We start from the raw sequence: 17,244 nt of genomic DNA on the forward strand, positions 1-17,244 counted from the left end.
AATATTCTGTTTTGGCTGTACTCCCATTTTATGAAACAGATAAAATCAGGGCAACTCATTGCAGTTGGTTGTACATGATTCGCTCACAGCACTAATATGTAGCTTTAACTATAATATTACTAACTCCTGCTTGCTAATATATTTCATAAATACAGCAAAGCAGAAAAAAAGAGCAAGACTGATTCTGAAGGGTGCTGGACATCTTTAACTCTCATTAAACAGAAGAAAAGAATGTTCCTACATCTCAGAGACAGCCTTGACACGTAACCAGTAACCTAGAGAAAGCATGTGGCAATGGCATTATATGGAAAAAGCATGAGCTGTAAATAAGAAAATTAAGAATTCTAATGGGAATGTGAGAACTGTAACTTAAGATTGTTTCCTCTTCCTATAAGAATCCTCTATTTTCTTTGCTCCAAAAGCTACAGATTTAGTCTCCTTTCCCATGTGGAAAACAGACAACTTTCATTTCAGTTCACTCGACAGTGTTTATAAGCTGCATAAATTCTCAAAAGCTATGGGAAAAAAATGACAGACAAGACAATGCACATTTTTCTTTTTTTATTGTTTTTAGAGTCTCCCTTCTGTTCCTGCAGCCCTTGGGTTGATAGGTTCCTACAGTTTGAATGTCAAAACAGAGTCTGAGCAGCTAAACTCATAGCCAGAGCTGACAGACTCAAATTGAGCTAAAGTACCAGAGCTCATGAAGATCTTCCCTCTATCACACTTGAAACAGCTTTAGCCAAAGCTTCAGCATCTTTATTCCACACGTATTTAGAGAAATCATCAAAGAGCTGGGGGCTCCCTGCCCACATTCAACTTGAAAACAAATGCAACAACTTAGCATCCTTTCAAACAGTCTTTGGAACTGATTTTGAACAATCTCAGCCTGTATTTCAAAGAATTTTCTTGTAATTCTCAATTTTTAAAGTATATTTATAATATTTTGGGCTAAAAATTTTGCACCTATGACTTTTCAGTATCAACTTTAATGCAATGTGGGCATTGAAAATCCAGACAGCTTTCTCATGTCTCTCTTTTGCCAATCTTTCCATACGCATAAAGAAGCTAGTTCATTGTGGAAGTAAACCAGAAAGTTAGGAAAAATAAACATTACACTGAGAACCTTGTAGAGCAGCCTCTTACTTTATGTGGCTCCTAAGCAGAGAACTATTCCTCTGTGGAGTGTAAAACCTACTGGCCAACACCATGTGATGTTTTGCATTCCCAGGTGGTGTACAGGTTAAGACTGGACATCCCCTTTGTCCTGCAGCTGCTGCTGATAAATGTCCTGAGGCCATGCTTTTAACTCCATTTCTATTGTACAATTCTGGACACTTGAAGACAAAATGGTGTGAGCTTTTAGTTAAGTAGAAGAAATGCAATAAATTAAAAACATTGCTAAAATGATTTATGAGCCGTTTCCCATGTTTACAGGAGGTACAGGAAGGCTGGAGTTGACAATGTGAATTTATGGGGGGCAGGGGTAGTTTCTAAAGATTTTGTGGTAAGAATGATTCATTGTTATGCCAGATCTTCATGGAAGATTAAACAGAACTTTACTGCTGCTAAGGTAACAAAGTACACACAAAACCAAGGCTTACGAGTATATGGAAACAGAAGTATAAAAGTACAACTTTGAATAAAGAACATTGTAGTTAGGATAAAAGATGATTGTATAGCAAGATACAACAGGCATAGGATAAAAATATGGGAGAAACAGAATGTTATGTTCAGGATTGAAAAAATGGTTAAGATGGCTTTATTTCCACCTGAAAGAAGCAGTCTGTCTGAGACATTTTAGAAGTTTTCTGGTTTGTGGGTTGCTGGTACCAATCAATTATTTCTCTGGGTTCTGTGAAATATTGCTAAGAAACAGTGAAGTCTCATAGACTCTGCAACAGACCAGATACTTTAAATTTCTAAAGAGGTCTTTATCACTTTTTAAAAATTCCAAGTATCAAAACATGTTGAAAATTACAGATTTAGAATGCCATTAAAAGCTCTGACAGTTCAGATCAATCTTTTTTGGTAGAAATGTGTCATGGTACGGAGCAGAAAATGTAGTTAAAGGGTAGAGAAAACACAATGCTCCAGCTTCAACAGAGCTACAGAGTATCATCACCTGCTCTTGCACTGCAGAACAGCAGAGAAAAATAACTTAAAGACTCTAAACCATACCAAATGGCCAAAGTAACGTGATGTAAGTACAGGACTGTTTCTCTTGTTGCGTAATGGCACTCGGCATGGTGGCTGATAGCCCATAAACATTTTGTCCAGACACAGTTTGAAAGCATATGAGACAATGCTGCTTGGAGCCTGATTGTCTGCATACATCCTAGAAGCCACTGCATTTTTAAGGTATTGTTTTATTCACAGAAGTAACCTCCAGGGTACATTTTCTCAGTTGTGCTTAAATGCCTGCAGCTGTGGGCTATGCATACTCTTATGAATCCTCCTCTACATGCACAACAGGTCAAGCGGCTCCTGATCAAGATCACTCTATCCTTTGCAAATTTTTTTTGGATGTTTTATTAATCATTGATGTTTCTCAACAACAAACTCCGTTTCATGCAAGACTCTGTTCCTTCCAGAACCTTCACTGTGGCCAGAGGTTTGTATTCAGGGCACTTCTCAGCTTTCCCCACAGTCAGATTTTAGAGATAACATCCCAAGATAAAGCTCCTTCTCTTTTGACTTGAATTACTCTGAAGCTACTACAAAGCCCACGTGTTAAAGCAGGTTCTTGGGAAGAGACAGAGCTGGAACAATTTTGAGAAAGGTTTTGATTCTTACATTTATAAATTTGTGGCATGTTGAGGAGAGCAGAGGTACAGCTGTTCTTCATTTCAGAATTATTTCTGTACCATCTCTATAGCAGACAGAAGAAAATAAACCCAAACAAATAATAAAAAAAAAAAGATTCCAGGGATCTTGAGTAAACCTTCCTTCGTGTCATTTAAATCTGAATGTACCTGGATAATTACAAAGCTGTATGAGTCCATTCTTCTCAGCTGCTGCCCTTTAGCTGAAGTCACAATCTGCTGCTCTTTAGTTGAAACATGACTAGTTTTAGTATCTGTGGCTGCTTTGATTCTCTCCATGAATTCCTAATACTAAGGACCTTTGGAAAGAAAAATATTTTCATGTGAAATTCCACATCTGATATAGGTCAGTCATTTGACTTGCTCAGTCAACTGAACCCAGAGATTTAAACATCTTTTGTGTTCTCTATTAAATCATTCATCATTCCTTAAACTTACAGCTACGTTGTGTAAGAAGTTCTAGAGTTCATTTTCTACTTGTGTCCTTAAAGATCCACTGTTACTGAAGTTGGTGGCTCTGACTGAGGAGCAGGAATCCAGGCAGGTTTCGGTCAGTGTCGAGCCTTCTACGCTGTCTACACTTTCAGAACAAGATACTGCAAATAAATCAGGCCCAACAATGTCAAGTTCAGCAGGTTTGTATCTGTATTTCTGCTAATTTGAACAACCTTTAGTAATCTACATTATTGCACAAGGATGAGGGATGAAAGCCCCCACAAATCTCATTTCCCCATCTGCAGTTCCAATGAAACCTAAATCACTCAAGATGTGAAGTGCACTCAAAGAGCAGCCATAGAGCATTACATTCCTGCCAGCCCTTTCCAGGAGGAACCTTCTGCCAAGCCCTTGGAAAAACAATCTACCACCACATTCATTTTGGCTTTTTTTCAGCTCTTTTCCCATATCTGTTCAGTTCCAGTCTGACAAGGCACTTTAGAAGACTCATTTCTTGCAGGATGCAGAAGTGGATCAGCAATAATATTTACATATACCAGGACAAAAAGTGAGTAATCTCGTGGAGAATAAGGAGCAGTTGAGTACATGAATTTTGGCAACTTTCCTAAAGTGTATGCACTAAATGAACTAAGAATAGTTATTATCTTTATAGTATTTAGGAGTTTTTTAGAAGTTTCACAGAACAAAGAGGTGGGGAAACATCTCAAACGTGGAAAGCTGATGTAAATTTGAAGATAATTATGTGTACACTGCATTTCAAGCATGGGTTCAAGCCTACAGATGGAGGCCACTCTCCCACTGAGGGCACACAAGACTGTACTCGGTCACAGGTTTGAGATGATCTTTAGGAGCCATCAGGAAAAAATCTTTTGCCCACTGTTAATCCTTATCTCAGAGGCCAAAGGTGTCCACATGTGCAGCGTGGGTGGCCCGGGAGTCTGCTGGCCCCTACCCTGTCTCAGGTGTAGCCCATCTCTCTGCTGAAGATGACACAGAGCTGACAGAGCCCTTCCCCACAGACAGGAGGCATAACAGCAAGAATTTAACTCCATAAAAGCAGTGCAGACAGCTGCAGCCAACCTGCTGGAATTCTTCTAGACCAGGGGAGTGATGCCCTGACATTGGGCATTGCTGGCTTCTTGGGCAGGGCCCAAGGAGAATGGAAGAATGGAGAAGGCACATGGGTCCTGTTTATCAAACTGGAGAGAGGATGACCCAATTTGGACAGGGGACTAGCAAGTGAGAGCTAAAGCTGGTCAAGGGAGAAGGCAGAAAAGGAAAGAGTGGCAGCAGTGATTAGGGATGTGCTGCAGACAGGCTTTATTGACCTACATGGGAAGTGATTGCAATGTCATAGGCTATTTGAACCAAGATGACCCTTTACTGCCTGAACAGAAGCTGAAGAGATGTGGATTGAGAGGAGGAGCACACAGAATGGAAACCAGGTGCCTGGCCTGGCACCATCAGGTTCGTGTAGATACAACCTGTGCAACCAATACACTGAACAAAGGAACATGTAGGAGGCAGTGTAAGCCAAACTAAAAGACAGCCAAATAAATGAGAAACCATATAGTGTGTCAGGTGATGGGTAGAGAAACCACTGTCCTTCCATGCATCACCTTACAAGTCTCAACCCAAACTGTTTCAAACACGGACCTGCCTGTCAAAGTAGATAGACATTTTGTATTCTTTGGTAGTGTAACCCTGCAAAATTTGCTAGTATTTGTTTATTCCTTTTAGATTTGTAGACCGAAGTTTGTAACATTTTGCATTTCCATGTCCTGTTTTGTGCACAATGTTTTCCCTGATCAGATCTTTGGTGCAGCTGCTACGCTCAGAGCTAGCTGAAATTTATTTTCCCCTGCTATAAAGGTACTGGGGAGGTAGCAGTTGGAAAGTAATATTTTCCATAGAGGACTAATTAACCTGCAACTGTTGTTCAGTTGTAAAATGTAAAGTTGTGAAAGTGCTAAGTGGAATTTTTAGCACTTCCCAAAAGTTAGCTACAAAACTCAGTACTGTTATCCCTGGCCACATTTGATCTTACCATCTCTTCTTTGCAGAAAAAAAAAATGACATTCTTTACATCCATGTTTTTCTGCTGGGAGAACTGCTGGTTGACACAGTAAGTTTGTATGACTTTTGTCAGTGAAGGCTCGGCTTAGGCCAGCTTCCAGACTATTCAGAGCACGACTTGGATGGTAAAAACAAAAAGCTAGTACTGCCCTGTTTGGGGTTTTTTTATTAATTAGAAAAGGATGATGAAAGACACACAACTGGTCTTCACAGGAAATCTGTAAAACAAACATGGCAAGCCAAATGAGAAGCTATGAGAGGTTAGCAAAATTAATCTTGCTGCAAGAAATATTATTTCCTTGATTCATCAAAACCGTCTTCTCAAGATACATACTTTCTATTTCACTAAGCAACAGACATCATCCAGCCAGCAGGGTCAAGTCTGCTGCTCTGCTAATGGCATGGCAAGGGCAAGCATGTAAAATCTGCCATTGATTTTTTTCTAAATGCAGCTAGACTGAACTAAAATTACTTTCAGAATAGCAGATATAAAATAAATAATGAAGATATAGCCAAGCAACTATGCTGCTAAACCTATTTTAGAGAGCATACCTGTCCAGTCACAACCTGTTTTAGCCATAGTCAGCATAGGCTGCTTTTAGAAAACTCCTGAGAAAGAAGCTATTTTAAGAAGTATTTTAAAAGCCTTTATTGTAAAAATTTCCTTATTTGTATACAGAAAGTTGTCTTTTGACCACAATTTGTTCACAAATGGACAAATATGATATAATAGCTATATCAGGCTCAAAGTGGGTAAGTATTTGTGATGCCTGGTCTACTTTCAACATGTAAACCCCCTCCCCACCACAACAGTTCTATTTAAAACAACAGGAGATAACTTTGATTCAATACTAGCTTTTTAGTGATGATAACTAAAGTTTAGGAAAGTCTGAGGAATATTAAACTCAACACAATAGTGTTGTAACTGGATGCAATATTTCTCAATGGAATCCAGATAATAGGACATACGACAGACCCACTCTCAGAGTTTTTGAACTACATAATAGGCTGCACTGGAGGCCAGTGTGAGGGGTTCCTCCTGAGATCCCTCACATCATCAGGGTTCAAAGACAAACAAGGGTCCAGCAAAGACCTCATGGGAGACTTCATGGAAGAGAAAAATATTGCTTCATATACCCACAGAGCCGGTTCAAATCTTTCATTTCAAATCCCCATTGAATCACTATAGCCTGTAGCTGCAGTCCTTATTCCCATTGAGTAGACCTCACTCAGACAAGTAGCATTCAGTGAAATAAATGCGATTTTTTTGTATGAAAGACAGATACTCCACAAGATGGGTTGCAGATTCAGGCTGGGAAACAACTGTGAATTATCATGAATGCAAAGAGCAGACTTCTTTTTAGAATATGGCTGGCAACAGCCTTACAAACCTTCTATTGCATGACCCAGTGGTGAGACACTGGCCTAGAGAAACCTGGCTTGGTTCTGACCTTTGCAGACAACCTAGCTGCAGCAGGCAGAAAATCAGAGGATCATATATACCTTCCATATCTTCTTGAAAGCAACTTCTGAGAGACAGTCCCTCTTGCAGTATTTCTTTTAGGATCTTTCCATTTTGTCACTTTCTGTGATGTAGCCATTAAGCATGACAATCAGTAAATAAATGTTAGACATGGTCTTCATACCTACAGACATCTCCATCTTACTCAGATTCAGCTTTACCTGTGGTAATTTCTTTCTGTCTCCATGTTGCTGGCACTTCCAAGGCTGGGCTGTGTCACCTGTTAGTCTGGAATTGCATCTGGTTCAACATAGATGTTGAACCAATGAGAATGATTTTTATGGGACTAGGATATAATAAAGATCATGGCTGATGACACAATTTCTCTCACAGGGTGGAATTCATGTTTTAAGAATAAACCCTTTAAGTATTCAGGGCAAATTTCTCATGAGACTGATCAAAAACAGTGCTGTGAGTTTCCCCAGGAACCAAGGCTATTTATATTTCTTGGTAGAAGTTACACTAACAAATAAAACCCAGTAAACTGGGTTATAATATTTCTCCTATGTCTGGAACTTGCTGAATTCCAGTAGAGATAGGACCCTTTGTCAGTGAAGCAAATCTTTTTTTTTGTCTGTCATATGGAAATTCATGTCTTGTTTTAATATGGGAAATGAAAGACTGTTCCCAAATGGGTTTAGTGCCATAGAGTGGGTTCTTGCACAGAAGCATCTCTCTTATCTACTTAGAATATTAGTATGGACTTGCTAAATTCAAGTTACATCTGCCTACATAATATATTTTATGATATTTATATTCTTCAGGAATTTAGGAGAATAGAGGAGAAAAAAAACCAACGAAAAAAAAAGCAACCCTGCATACAGCCTTAATCTCAGCTCCCCACTCTGTTTCCTTCTGTGACCTTGGAGTTCCTTGCAGTATTGATTTGTAGCATTTTCTAAAATATTAGTTCTTTTCTAAAGGTTTTGCTGTCCTTTTGCTATTTGTTTTGAAAGAAAAAAAAAAGGTTGTTTTAGTAATAATGAATGATTCATAGCTCCTGCAGATCATTCAGGGACGCCTTTCATAATTAATAATTAAAATGCAGTAATGAAATGTTTGAAAGTCAACAGTGATGCCTCTGAAGGTAGATCTTTGACAGAAATTGCTGACAGCATCAGAAAATCTCCATCTATAAATATATATCCAAATATAATAGTTTTTCTTTCTATTTTTTAAATTTTGCCTTCTCTTCCTTGCAGGCACCTTTTGTATGTGCAGTTTCAGGTCAATATTCTAGCAAGATGGCAGTTTGTCTATAATTTAATTAGCATTTTTCTCTCTCCATTTAAATTTTTACTCATTTTTAGCCTGCAGTGATTATTTGCATGGAAAGAAATTGTCTTCAAAGTCTATATTTAGCCTGATATATCGGATTAGAAATGTAAGCCAATCATCCAATGAGGTTAATTTTAAATCCTGAGGAAATTGTACCACTCTATTCAGTTTTCTCAGCACTGGCACCCATCTTGTGTGAGGTCATATGACCTTTAACTCCAATGTTGAATGTAATTTCCCACCAAAAGGAGTATATGCAATACCCTTAAAATAGTCATTTTAGAATTTACAAGAAGAAGCCTGAGCAGCAGCCTTTTTTTTTAAGCTGATGAACTGAGGTCTGTGATTGTGTTTTAAAATATGCAAAGAATGAACAGAAATGTCAAGATAAAAAAGCAGAAACTTGTGCTCATTCTACTTTTCCTACCACAAGCAGTATTCACCAATTCTTAATTCAGGGTCACCCACCAATACTGGTACACCTGCATTTTAGCCAGTGCTGTATTTATTCTATTAAGTCAACATTAATATTAGTTAATACTATTTTTAAGTTCCACATCTGCCTTAACTGCTGCCTTCCACCTCAGTTTGTCCCCATTCTGCCCCTCCAAAAATGCCAAACATTTAGGATAATTTTTTTTTTAATAATATTGCAGTTTTCTTGGCAGTGACTGTCTAGGGATGACTATCACATTCATCATCTCCATCAAATCTATTTATATCTATTGGTTAAAATCCAGCTTGTGATCATTGAGCTGCAGATGGAGCTCCCTGAACAGCAAAGGAGTCCATGCATCCGTGCCAGGAACACTTGGAGTCACTGTGGAGAAGGGGCTGAGAGGATCTGTCATTACACAGTCTTTATCCCATCGACCTCAGAGAGGTGTCAGAAAAAGGCAAAGACTGCTACCTTACCTACATATTAGTATCAGGACTTTCAGCAGGCTTCAGGGTTTTTTCAAGGTGACATGAATTTTACAGGTAATTAAAGACAATATAGGGAGTAGATGTGATGTCAAACTTCCAATGAACTATTAACAAAATATTAAATAGGTGTAATTTTAAAGTATGGAAAATGCTGAGTAGTTCTTTTTTAAATATATTTTTCTAGCAGAGCTTGTTAAACAAGATCAAGGCAGTTCTAACCTATAAACTTCTGGATGATCTGCGACAGGGATATTTTTGTTTTCTAGGGCATGGGCTCACTTGAATATTTCATTTCTCAAAATGCATGAACAGGAACTGAAGAAAGCATTTTAGAAAAGAAGGAAGACAGTCAGAATATTCTCCTCTGAGGCCTTGAGCCAGGGAGGAGGGTCCCCATCCCTGTGCAGGGCTGCACTGGCTTCAAAAGGGCTCCACTCCAGGTGGACATCAGGGTGTCTCCTGATGGAGCGCTCCAGAATTAGGCTAAACTGAACATATTTAATATGATCTCAGAGAGCTAAGCTGCTTATCGCTGTGTGACAGATAATACACTATACAGCTGAGTAGCTAATAGATTAAACAGAGAAAGGCTGATGGCAAGGTATTTTCAGTTCCTTTGGCTTACATTCTTCCCCTAGGAACAACACTGTCAACTTGGAAGGTGCAGGAAAGATTCTTAGCTTCCTCAGTTTCCCCAGAAAACCTGCTTAAAAATATGTATAAAATAAATACTGTCTTCTGTATGTGAAAAACTGAGCAATCATTAAAGTCATCATGTTTCATAAATCTTGATATGAGTGAATCTTAACCAGGAATAAGGAATTAGTAATTATCTAAATGTATTATTACAGGAAATCAGTCAAATGTTAAAAACTCTTTGGTTCTGAAATTTCAGTTTCAAAAAGGTTTCAATCTAATAAAAGTACAAAGTAATTAGCTCTGATAATGAAAAGATATTTGTATTTAGTTGTACTGGTGTACACAAGCCACTGATGATCCCTGTCCAGAACACACCCTCAGAAGGATCAGGATTTCACATTTGTAACTATTGTCATAAATCAGATTAATGGAATGGATGAGCTAACAACACTTGCATGAAAATAAAGAGGTTTTTTATTTTCTGAATTTATATTTTAGGAAACTCTGTTTATTTACTTAAACTATTTCAGAACTAGAACTCTGTCTCCTTCCCTGTGAAATGTGACCACAGCCAGTGCCATGGCTTTCATGGTTCAGCTAGCACTCCACAATGATCCTTGTGCATGCTTTGGGAGGCAGCACAGGGCAGGGCACACTGCTGGCTTGGAAACAGCAACACAACTTCAGAATCACTGCATTACGGACTAACATAATTTGGAAGGGACTTCTGGAGGCCATCAGTCAGACAAGCTGCTCAAAGTAGGGGCAACTAGGTTGGGTTGCCTGGAGCTGTGTCCAGTTAAGGTTTCAATATCTCCAAGGTTGAAGACTCCAAAAATTTCTGGGCATCCTGCTTCAGTGTTTGACCACTCTCGTGGTGAATTTCTTTTTCCTATGATCTGGTCAGAATTCCCCATGTTGCAATGTGTGTTCAGCTGCCTCTCATCCTTCCCCAGGGCACCTCGGGAAGAGTGTGGCTATATCTTCCCCACATCCTCCCACCAGGTAACAGTAGACAGCACCAAGTTGTCCCTGAAGCATCTCTTCTGCAGGCTGAGCAAACCCAGCAGCCTCAGCCTGCCCTTGAATATCCTATGTTCCAGCTCCCAACTGGCTTGGTGGTCCTTTACAGGACTCAATCCACGTTTTAAATGTTTTTCTTGTACTGGAGATCCCAAGGCACATTGCTGAGTCATGTTCAGCCTGCCGCCCACTAGGATCCCAGGGCTTTTTCTGGAGAACTGCATCCTGGCCCATGCTTGCCTCCTGGGGTTACTCTGTCCCCAAGGGTGACAGTGGGGACTACAGAGTCCCACTGACTGAGGCCAGCGCTGCAGTGCCTGCAGAGCCAGCAGAGCCGGGCTGGGGTGGTGATGGGGTCAGCCCAAACCCCGCGGTCACCAGGCTGCTCCACAGTCACGGTGCTGCCTGTGCATGAGCTGAGAGGCCCCATCTGCAGGGCAGTGCCCTTGGCACAAGACACGCAGCTGAAAGCAGCTGCCGATGGCCAAGAGTTGGCCCCTCCACAGCACATTGGAGAGCTCCCCCAGTCCCCAGAGGCCGCTCTTGGCTGCCAAGGCACGGAACTAGCCCCCAGCCCAAGAGCCAAACCTCAGGAGTGGGAATATATACCCAAAGCCCCAACAAACTCCATCCCTTGGCCAGCTCAATAATAAAGACATTAAACAATACTGGCTCCAGCCTCCGTCCTTGAGGGATGCCTCTAGTTACCAGCAAGCCCTTGTGAAAAAAGGCAATTGGATGAAAGGAAGCAGGACGAATTTAAAGGCGGGACGAGGCTGTTTCCAACCCCTCCATCGCCTTTAAGGGCTGGTTTTATTCGCTACCTCTGCCGGTGCTGAAGCCCCATCTAGAGCATCGCCGCGCTACTGCGCCCGCCGCCCCGCCGGGACCGGGCACCGGCAGCTCCGAGGCGGGGAGCCAGGGCGAGGGACAAAAACCTTCCGTCGCCTTTAAGGAAGTGGAGAAGGGTTGACAAACCGAAGACAAAATGGCCTGCTCGGCAATCCTGTGCTTCTGCTGTCAGGGCCCTTGGCAATGGCACCGCGGTAATTTGAATTTCAGACCTTGTATAGAAAAAGTTAATGTTGAACCAGCCTTCTCAGGCAATAAATATAATCGCTTGGGTAACTACAGGCAGCTTTAGTTAGCAAGTGTCATCAAGCAAACTAATAGAAATGCTGATATGGGATACTAATGAAAGAATTAACGGATTACAGGTTTATTAACGTCAGTCGACACAGTTTCCCAGGAACCCAGACTGTCAAACAAATTTGATACTGTTTTAATGAGATTAAGCATTAGACTGATAATGAAGATTGTGGCTGAAATACTGTCTTTGCCAAATATTTGACATAATCTTGCGTTAAAAAACAACTGTAAACAAAATCAATGTAGCATATTACATGTTAATTTTTAAAACTGGTTAACAGCTAGGTCATAAAAATGTACTAGAGCTGAAGTGTTTTCAGGTCAAGGGATTGCATATTTTTCAAATTTATGGAAGAATCTTTTGGGTACGATTTTTTTCAATACATTTATCAATGCCCTTGATGAGACCAGCATGACTGTATATAAAATTTGGAATATGACACACAAATTGCTGCTAATGTGAAAAACAATAAAGGTAACAGTTCTATTATACAGACTGACTGATCAATTGTTGAGATTTTAAAAAATTGTCCAGTTTTGTTAATTCAGATGTGGTCACAAATGCAAGCTCATGCACCTAAAAACCAAAACCAGAACCAAATATCTAGATCTGGGGCTGACTCCTAAAATGCAACAGAAAATGACCAAAGAAGCCTATAAGAAGTAAAGGGGTTAATCAAGAGCAGTTGACTGCTGATGCCACACTAAAAGTCCTAATCAAAACATTCATACATGAGATATGCATGTATGAGAATTTAAATGACACGGTGTCTTAGTAGGACCAGTGCCATCAGCTCCAGCATTCCTTGTCCATAGTATGCATTCTGATATCACAGAATCACAGAGTGTCTGAGGTCCCAGGGACCTCTCGATATCATCTGGGCCAACACCCACCTGCTCAAGCAAGGTCAGCTAGGGTAGGTTGTTCAGGACTGTCAAATCACATTTTAGAGTATCTCCAGGGTGATTTCCCATGGAGATTCTTCAGCCTCCCTGGGAAAACTTCTTGTCTTTGATCACCTGCACAGTAACAAGTGTTTTCTTATGTTTAAATGGAATTTCCTGTATTTCAAAGTGTGGCCATTGCTTCTTGTCCTGCCACTCAGCATCCCTGAGAAGCACCTGATTTCTCTGTTTTTACTCCCCTTATTGGGAGGAACAGCCTCTCGTACCTGAGATGCCTCAATCCCTTCATGGTCCTTCACTGGACCCACTCCAGTATATCCATGCCTCCCTTCTACTGGGGTGTCCAGAACTGGTCCCAGCACTCCCAAAGTGTGCCACCAGTGCTGAACAGAGGGGAGGGTCTCTCCCCTCACCAGCTGACAGCACTCCCCCTTGCAGCCCCAAGTGGCATTGGTTGCAAGGGTGCATTGCTGGCTTGTGTTAACGTTCTTACATAACGCACAATGTATCCTAGCACAACCTTACCTATATTTTATGTTCAACCAATCTGTACCTAATTATCTCCCTGGCACAGGTACCCATTTTCACAGGTACCCAGGACCTATTTTCTTGTCACATAGAGGCTGGTCCAGACTGGAAGTGACCTTGGAGCTGGGAGCAGTTAAAACCATGAGGTTAGCTAATTTCGACATCCTGCCTTTGAGAACGCCTCCAGCCTGCTTTGTCACAATTATTTCACCAAGTGACAGCTAATCAGTGTCAACCAGGTCTTACAGGTTGTACTTTCAGAGCATTAAGGACACAACCCACCAGCTCTGACAAACACTGTTAAGGTAATTTATCATTATAAAATTCCCACTTCCCTGGAAAGGCAGCTGTAGTCACCAGTGAAGATGAGTTTGACTCAAAAAACCAGATTTACTTCAGAATACCTGAGATACAGCCACTCTGCTCCTTCTGTAGGCTCTCATAGAAGCAGTCACCAGCAGCAGCAGGGCAGAGCAGGCGGCTGGGGCCTTAAAACTTAACTTAAACTTAAAACTCCCACATCTCTCCCATTCAGTTCATCTGGGTAGAAGCACTTCCTTCCACTATTAAAAAATGTGCATTTTCTTGCTTCGAACCAGTTCCAGCTTCTCACCACTAAGGTTTATTACACCTTTTTACCTCTGGACTAAAAGTCCTCTGCCAAGAAGAACAACAGAATTCACCATCAAACAATCTTGCAACCTTTATTGGTATTGAATCTTCTCTTGGGTGTCTCTCCCTGTAACACTGAGTCTTATGGACCCCTGGTGATTCTTGACGTGTGTTTGTGAAGCCTTTTCAGTTTTTCAACACCTTTCTCCAAGTGTGGACACCACAACTGCCTACCTTATTTCAGTTGACAGGTTTGACTTGTGGCACAGAAGGATGTGATGCCACTTTTCTCTCCAAACTGTTATCTCCTGGCAGTATCCAGGGAATGAACTGGACTAGATCTCTGACGATCAATACTTCTTATGTTTTTTTTATTACTTTAACCACATGGGGACCAGAAAAAGATAAGGCAAGTGAGAGTAAAGCCTATCTTACCCACTGTTTGGATGGACATCTCCTTTTTTATTGATGACATGAGCTGTCAGAGGACTAGGCCCTCAAACCCAGCACTAGCTTTTGTAAACATCCATTGTGCAGTCCTTCAATCTGTCTGAGCAGACCCAGGATTATTCTTTGACTACATGAAACATCCCTCCCCTGCAGTCCAGGTTAGTTCAATCACTGTCCTTGCTTTTCTGACAACTACACAGTGACTGATCTCATTATTTACTAGGTCTGAGAAGAGGATTGACAATTTTGGTTATAAAACAAAAGATGAAAAAAACATGCAGAAAGCAGTCTTCATCAGTCAAAGCATCCTTGAAGCACAGTACAGAACAGTATGGAGGCACAACGTGAGTAGTATCATATTCTAGCATGGGCGGGGGGGAGGCTGGTGTGTGGAAGTTAAACTACTTCAAATCCTGAGAAGACAAAAATGATGTTCATAGAATCATAGAATATTGGAAGGGACCCACAAGGATGAGTGAAGCCAATGTTATTTAAGGCTAATAAGGAGAATTCCAGTAAGTTAATACATTGCAAGAGTTTATGCACTACAAGCTGTAAAGGCTCAAATGCACCCTATATAGGATTTTATCAAATCAAGGTCATGAAGTCAAAAATGCTGTCATCAAGCTGCTGACCTACTCAGTGGTGCCCAAAGTGCCCAAGGCACATGTTCTGCTCAGAGGCCTCTAAGCCTTCACAGTGATGGGCAGCTCTGGACATATCTCACGGATAATTTCAGTCTGCCTATACTCCCTTAGCAAGTTTGACTTGGGAGGCACACCCAGAAATCCAAGGACCCAAGTTTCAACTCCCTCCTATGAATGGGTACAAATACCTACCTCCTACTTGCCCAAAGCCTGTGATACACAAGACTGTGGGCTGACATGCTGGCACTTCTTCTTCATGGGAAGCATTCCATTTTGCATTAAAGAAAAAAAAAATTGATGAGATGATCAAGTGTCTAGAAGTGGCATGAGTTGTTCAGATCTCTTTCTGAGTTTAACACTAATAATCAAGATGTGTCAACATTCTGAATAAAGATGTTTTTAAGGGGACAATTTTTCTGTGTAACTGAAGCAATAAAACTGTTTTCACAGCAGTTCACACTGAACATTGAGAACACTAAGCCAAATTTATTTTGATATAACATCCATTCTTTTTGCTGGTATCAAAGATACACTTGACATTAGTCCTCTACAACATAATGTATATCACAAAACTGTACAGAGACAGAAGAAAATTAATTTGTTATCCTAGCGATAAAAATTAATTTTAAAGCCAAGAGGTGTATATTCAGAAGCAACACACACTGCATATGATTAAAGAATTTTTCAAAATTATTTGGTCACTGCTTTTATTTTTTTTTTGTCAAAGACTAATACACACATTGTGAATATGAAATTGCAGATTGTGCAAAAGCAGCCGAAACAAGTCCAGAGATGTCACATTTGTCCTTCAAATAGTGGTTTTCTGGAAAAGTATTACTAAAACCTTCCAAGAACAAATGCAGCATTTAACATAACACTGCCAGATCCCGAATAATATGTGTGAAATTTTCCTCCCCATAGCACATGTCTTCTGGAAATGTCTTTATGGAAATGTCCCCCTCAAATAATATTTTTTTTTTCTGATCAAGCATTCAATACTTGTTTGCTCAGCATCTTCTCTACCTTCCCAGGCTTTACTGGGCTTTTTTTTTTAATTTAAATTGCTTATAAAACACTTGTTGCTAGACCATTGGCAATAATTACCTTGTTTTAATTTGTGTCCCTGCTAAAACACACTTCTATTCACAACAAGAGCAGTTAAAGCTTCGTATTATAGTAACAGAGCACCTTATTTTATTATGTGGAAGTGTTAACTCATCACATTGTAAATTGTATTCCTGTGACTCACCCTCAATCACTTTATGTTATTCACCTAGTATTTCTCCACAAGGCAGTTGTGAGCTCAAAATCCAAGCAGGTACACTAACACAAAGAATTCTAATAAATTTGTAAAACCTCTGAAATCAACTAGTGCTGTGAAGTATACATAAATGTTTCTTTCATTGCACTATATCTGCTTTTTAATATTTCAATATTTCACAGCCTTGGAAAATTGTATTGTTAAAAACAAATCCCCATGAACAATGCCCAACATGCTTCTTTTATACATCCTCAAGTTCAGCTGAGTTCACGGAAGCCCTTTCTCCGGTGCCTGTCAGAGACACAAAAGGGGTGTCAGGAGTGCTGAAGCAGCTCCAGTGTCATCACGGTCAGAGAATGCTCAAGAAAAACCTCTTGAGTGGGTTGAAACCAGTCATAGTATGAAAAGTGACACCAAAAGACATTCTTTCAAAGAATTATAACACTAAGTTGTCAAAGGTGAGCAGTCTCTTCTCAGCCGATGACTAAGGAGCACTTGTGAATAGAGACAGTGGAGATGTTTTGGGTCACTTCAGAGCCCAGGACATGGGAGGCAAGCTGTGAAAGTGATCTTGGGCTTTTGATTTCTCAAGGTAGGTGAGCATTCAGTAAGAAAAGCAACTGGCCTCCAACAAAACCACAGCCTATTTTGACACATGCATTAAAAAGTACAAGGAGACCATGAATATTTATAATGTCAAAACAGACTGACATTTAATTTTATTTGCATTACAATTTGAAATATTTTGATTATATGATTCCAGATAGCTGAGAGCAAAGGGAAGTACATGCTGATACACAATGTATCTTGTATTCAGGACAATATTCCAACATATATTATGGAAAAAACCTTCAGCTGGACCCTAGCTACATCCATATTCATGCTCTAATACAGAGATCTTAGTCACCTTGTAGGCCACCTTTATAGCAGTGGAAAGAGGGAATA

Source organism: Aphelocoma coerulescens, chromosome 3 (genome assembly GCF_041296385.1).
Source record: "Aphelocoma coerulescens isolate FSJ_1873_10779 chromosome 3, UR_Acoe_1.0, whole genome shotgun sequence".
NCBI lineage: Eukaryota > Metazoa > Chordata > Aves > Passeriformes > Corvidae > Aphelocoma > Aphelocoma coerulescens.